Here is a 6395-nt window from a genome sequence, read left to right on the forward strand (position 1 = left end):
GACCAAGGTGGAAGAATTTCCAGTGTTGCTGAAAACCGGATGAAACTTCGGCTAAAAAACGGACAAGACTTCAGATCAAGCTAGCTGCCTGCAGAACTTACCTGGACTGTGAAATTACCTGGACTGTGAGTTAATCTATTGAGACACTGCTTTACCTGGACTAAGACAACAAACTGTAATCTACAAAAAATTGTAACTTGGTATCTTTGCAAACGGTGTCATTGCTGGTATAATTTTTCCAAGGGCTTCTTGCATGGAGCCATCAATTGGCTTGGTATTGTGGCATTTTGTATCCTCCCCTTCTGCTTGCCGGACTGCGGCACTGCACCCCCGGAAGGGGGAGTCACCTCTACCCTGGGTGCGGTGGGGAGCTCCACTGGACACCAAGGTTAGAGGGACCGCCCCATGGGGGGTGGATTACCCTCTACCCTAGGTGCAATGGGGAGGTCCCCCAGACACCCAAGTTAGAAGGACCGACCCCAGGGAGGGGAGTCGCCTCTACACTGTGCGCAGTGGGGAGCTCCCAGCACACCCAGGATAGAGGGAGCACCCCCTGAAGTGGTAGTGGCCTCTACACTGGTTGCGGTGGGGAGCTCCTCCAACACCCAGTTTAGAGGGACCACCCCCTGTGGTGGGGGTAGGGGTCGCCTCTACCCTGGGTGCAGTGGGAAGCCTCCCCTGACACCCACCATCGACACCCAGGTTAGAGGAACCGCCTACGGGGGGAGGGGGACTCACCTCTACACTGGGTGCAGAAGGGAGCTCCCCCAACACCCAGGTTAGAGGGACCGCACCCCCAGGAAGGGGAGTCACCTCTACCCTGGGCGTCGTGTGAAGCTTCCCCCAACACCCAGGTTAGAGGGACTGCCCCATGGGAGTAGTCTCCTCTACCCTGGGCGCGGTGGGATGCTCCCCCTGACACCTATGTTAGAGGGACCGCCCCTGGGGGGGGCGGTGCCTCTACTCTGGGTGCTGTGGAAAGCCCCCCCGACACCCATGTTAGAGGGACTGCCCCCATGGGGGGGAGTCATCTCTTCCCTGGGTGCGGTGGTATTCTCAGCTCCCCTGACACCCAGGTTAGAGGGACCGCGCCCTGGGAAGTGGAGTTGCCTCTACACTGGGCACGGTGGGGAGCTCCCTTTATCATCCAGGTTCTTGGGAACACTCCCTGTTGGGGGAGTCACCTCTTGCTGCAGTATGGCTGGGCACAAAATAACCGAGCCACCACGAGGCATTTGTAGGTTCAAACAGGAACTCCTTTATTGCCCCAACTCTGTGAAGGACACCCACACGGCCCTTCCAGGAACACCACTCCCTCTGGCAAAATGCCAGGTGCCACCCTGACTGGGCTGTGGCCCTCAACAGCCTCTACCCTAGGTGCGGTGGTTTTTGGATTTCTCCCCGACCCCCAGGTTCAGGGGAATGCCCCAATGGGGAGAGTTCACCTCTGTACTGGGTGCAGTGATGTTCAGAGCTCCCATAGACACCCAGGTTTGGGGGAATGCCCCCCGGAGGGGGGAGTCACCTCTACCCTAGGTGCATTGGTGTTTGGATCTCTCCCCAACATCCAGGTTTCAGGGGACTGCCCCCCAGGAGGGAGTCGCCTCTGCCCTCGGTGCTGTTGGGAACTGACTCTGATACCCAGGTTCGGGGGACAGTCACCCCTGGATGGAAGTCACCTGTACCCTGGGCAGGGTGTGGAGCTCCCCCAGACACCCAGGTTAGAGGGACAGCTCCTTTGGGGGGGGAGTGGCCTCTAACCTGGGCATAGTGGGGAGCTCCTCCGACACCCAGGTTAGAGGGACCTCCCCCCAAGGGGAGCCACGTCTTCCCTGGGCACAATGGGGAGCCCCCCGACACCCAGGTTAGAGGGACTACCCCCCAGGGAGGGGAGTCGCCTGTACCCTGGGTGCGGAGGGGAGCCCCACCACACCCAGGGAACAGGGACCGCCCCAGAGAGGGGATTCGCCTCTATCCTGGGTGTGGTGGTGTTCGGAGCTTCTCCAGACCCCCAGGTCCAGGGGAACCCGCCCCCTGGAGGAGGGATTTGCCTCTACCCTGGGTGCAGTGGTGTTCAGAGCTCCCCCCGACACCCAGTTTTGGGGCACTGCTCCCGCGCAGAGGGGGAGTCGCCTCTACCCTGGGTGGAGTGGTGTTTGGATCTCTCCTCAACCCCCAGGTTCGGGGGACTGCCACCCCGGGGGTAGTCGCCTCTATCCTGGGTCCGGTGGGGAGCTCCCCTGTTTACCCAGGATAGAGGGACCGCCCCTCCTGGTGGGGGAGTCTCCTCTACCATGGTGGGGAGGGAAGCTGCCCCTGACACCCAGGTTAGTGGGACCGCCCCCCGAGAGGGGAGTCACCACTAACCTGGGAACGGTGGGGAGCCACCCCCAACACAAAGGTTAGAGGGACTGCCCACCTGGAGCAGGAATCGACTCTACCCTGGGTGCAGTGTTGTTCTGAGCTCCCCCTGACACCCAGGTTCGGGAGACCACCCTCCTGGAAGGGGGGAGTCGGCTCTACCCTGGGCGCGGTGGGTGCTCCCCCTGCACCCAGGTAAGAGGGACTGCCTTTGGGGGGAGAGTCGACTCCACCCTCAGCGCGGTAGGGAAGTCCCCCCAAAACCCAGGTTCAGGGACCGCCACCCCTGGTGGGGCGTCGCCTCTACCCTTGGCATGATGGGGATTTCCTCCTGACTCCCAGGTTACAGGGATCTCTCCCCCGGAGGGTGAGTCATCTCTACCTGGGTGTGGTGAAGTTTAGATCTCCCCCCAACACCCAGGTTCTGGGGACCGCCCCCGGGGGGAGCGTTGCCTCTACCCTGGGAACTGTGGGGAGGTCCCCGACACCTAGGCTAGAGGGACTGCCCTCCGCAGTGGGGGGAGTCCCCTCTACCCTGGGTCTGGTTGGGAGCTCCCAAGGACACCCAAGTTAGAGGTACCGCCCTTCTGGCGGGGGAGTCGCCTCTACCCTGGGTGTTGTGGGGAGCCACCCCAAACCCAGGTTAGAGGGAAGCCCCCCGGAGAGGAAGTCGACTCTACCCTGGGCACAGTGGGGAGCTCCCCCTGACACCGAGATTAGAGGGACTGCACCTCTGCAGGGGGAGTGCCTCGACCCTGGATGTCGTGGATAGCTCCCCCAGACACCCAGTTTAGAGAGATAGCCCCCCTTGGAAAGTCGCCTCTACCCTGGGTGTGGTGGGGAGCCCCCTCCCAACACCCAGGTTTGAAGGACCACCTCCCAAGGAGGTGGAGTTGCCTCTATCCTGGGCGTGGTGGGGAGCTCCTCCTGACACCCAGGATAGAGGGACCGCCCTGCCGGGGTGGGAGTCACCTCTACCCTAGGTGCAGTGGTGTTCGGAGCTCCCCCTGACACCCAGGTTCAGGGTACAGCCGCCCGGGATGGGGGAGTTGCCTCTAGCCTGGATGCCCTGGTGTTGGAAGCTCCCTGAGACACTTAGGTTCAGGCGACCACCCCCCCAGAGGGGGGAGTCGCCTCTACCCTGGGTGCAGAGGTGTTTGGATCTCCTCCCAAGACCCAGGTTTGGCGGAAAGCCTCCCGGGGGGACGACTCGTCCCTACCGTGGGTGTGGTGGGGAGCTCCCTGTGACACCCAGGTTAGAGGGACTTCCCCCAGGGGGGCAATGGCCTCTACCCTGGGCGCTGTGGGGAGCTCCCCCTGACACAAAAGTTAGAGGGACAGCCCCCAGGGTGAGTCGCCTCTACCCTGAGCACGGTGGGGAGCTCTGCCCAACACCCACGTTAGAGTGACCACCCCTCATGGGGGAGTCGCTTATTCCCTGGGTGCTGTGGGGAGCCACCTCCCCACACCCAGGTTTGAGGGACCACCCCCCAGGGATGTGGAGTTGCCTCTATCCTGGGCGCTGTGGGGAGCTCCCTTCTACACCCAGGTTCTTGGGACCGCCCCCCTGGGAGGTGGAGTTGCCTCTACACTCTACTCGGTGGGGAGCTCCCCCTGACTCCCAGGTTGGGGGATCGCTCCCCCGGAAGGGGGGAGTAGCCTCTGCCCTGGGCGTGTGGGGGAGCTCCCCTGGACACCCAGGTTAGAGGGATCACTCCCGTGGTGGGGGTGTCGCCTCTACCCTGGGACCGGTAGGGAGCTCCCCTTGACACCCAAGGTAGAGGGATTGCCCCCCCAGGCGGGGGGAGTCCCCTCTACCTTGGGCTCGGTGGGGAGTTTCATTGACACCTAGGTTAGAGGGACTGCCCCCTGGGGAGGGGAGTAATCTCTACCCTGGGTGCGGTTGTGTTCGGAGCACACCCCTACACCCGGGTTCGGGGTACCGCCCCCTGGATGGGGGAGTCGCCTCTAGCCTGGGTGTGGTTGGGAGCTCAATCTGACACCCATGTTAGAGGGACTGCACCCCAGTGGGGGGAGTTGCCTATACCCTGGGTGCGGTTGGGAGCTCCCCAGGACAACCAAATTAGAGGGACCGCCCCCCTGGTGGGGGGAGTCGCCTCTACCCTGGGTGTGGTGGTGTTTGTATCTCCCTCCAACACCCAGGTTCCAGGGACAGCCCCACTGGGGCGGGAGTCGCCTCTACCCTGGGCATGGTGGGGAGCTTTCCCGACACCCAGGTTTTGGGGGTCCGTCCCCCGAGGGGGAAGTAGCCTCTAACCTGGGCAGGATTGATAGCTACCCCTGACACCCAGGTTAGAGGGACCGCCCACCCCCCCAAGGGGGGGAGTCGCCTCTACCCTGGCAGAGTCGGGAGCTCCCTGGACATCCAGGTTAGAGGGACTGCCCTCTCCCATGGGAGTCTCCTCAACCCTGGGTGTGGTGGGGAGCTCCCCCTGACACAGTGGTTAGAGGGATCGCCCCCTGTCGGGGGGTGTTGCCTCTACCCTGGGCATGGTGGGGAGCCCCTCCCACACCCAGGTTCGGGTGACCACCCCCTGGGGCGGAGTCCCCTCTACCCTGGGTGTGATGGGAAGCCTCCCCAGACACCCAGGTTAGAGGGACCGTCCCCCCGGAGGGGGGAGTCCCCTCTACTCTGGGTGCAGTGGGGAGCTCCCTCCCACCCTGGTTAGAGGGATGGCCCCCCACTAGCATGAAGTTCCCTCTACCCTGGGTGCATTGGGGAGCTCCCCTGGAACCCTGGTTTGAGGGACCACCCCCCTGGAGGGGAGAGTCCCCTCTACCCTGGGTGCGGTGGGGAGCTCCCCCCACACCCAGGTTAGAGGTACCTCCTGGGGCCAGGACCCCAGCAAGGATCCCAGGCAAGGGACCTAGAGGAGGGCGAGACCAGGGGAGAGTAGGGAATGCCGGGCTAGGAAGGAGGGGCTGCACTAGTGTACTGACATACAGGAAAGCCAAGGGGAGGAGGGAAGAGGCCTCAGCAAGGGGCCCTCAGACAATGCCCAGAAAAGCAGTGAGCAAAAGGGCCACCAGAGCTCAATGAGTAGCCAGGCCTGTGAACATAGAGCCAAGAGCCAGGGCTTGGGCAGGGGGCTCAGGACAGTGGACAAGATTTATGAGGGAAGGCAGGGGATCCAGCAGGGAGTAGTCAGGCTCTAGGCCCAGGGACACCTCCAGGTGTCAGGGTTCTTGGTGGAGGACCAAGCACCCAAGGAGAGCAAGGGGCCCAGGTGAAGGGCAGAGCTCTGTTTCCCATAAGGCACCCTGGCTCATATTTGAATCCAGGGCCAGAGACCTGACAGAGGATGCCAGACAAGGGAAGGGGTCCAAAAGGAGGGCGAAGGGAGGGCACAGCAGGGGGTCATGTTGGGTGCACTATAGGGTGAGATCCATGACCTAAGACAGGCCCCCAGGCAAGGGACCCACCCAACCGATTGTGATGAGAGACCCCAGGAGCAGGAGACCTGAAAGCACCAGGAAAAAGCACGAGGTGAATGGAGGTAGGAACAAAGTTAGGTCCAGTAGACAGAGGGAAGTGCAAGGGGCACCTAGTGGAGCCAGCTGTGGAGCCTGAGAAAGGGACTCCAAGGTCAGTCCCAACATGAAGAGATTGCATGCTATGCCAAGGTACATGAGGAATTCAGTCAGGGGCTCAGGAGAGTGCCCAGGCTGGGAGAATGGAGCACAAAGTGTCAGGGTTATGGAGGGCTTTGTTTGGGTAAGGGTAGCATGAAGGCCAGAGAGCAGCGGAGGGAAGGGAGGAGATTGCTCATGGCTGGTTGGAGCATGTCCCATGTTAACTGCCAGGCCTCAAGGTACAGGTGGTGAATGGGACTCAGGTGACTGGCAGGGCTGTGTTTCTCATAGGGAGCAAAAAGGGTGCAGAGTCCAGCCAATTCTGTTCCTCTGCCCCAGGTGAATAAATCCTCAGAGAGGGACCTGGAACAAAGGGGGGCAAAAGAGAGTACTGTGAGGGAATACCTAGTGTTAGGAGGTTGAGGGGGGGGGTGTTGCCT

The sequence above is a fragment of the Marmota marmota genome, unplaced genomic scaffold (assembly GCF_001458135.2).
Source record: "Marmota marmota marmota unplaced genomic scaffold, marMar, whole genome shotgun sequence".
NCBI lineage: Eukaryota > Metazoa > Chordata > Mammalia > Rodentia > Sciuridae > Marmota > Marmota marmota.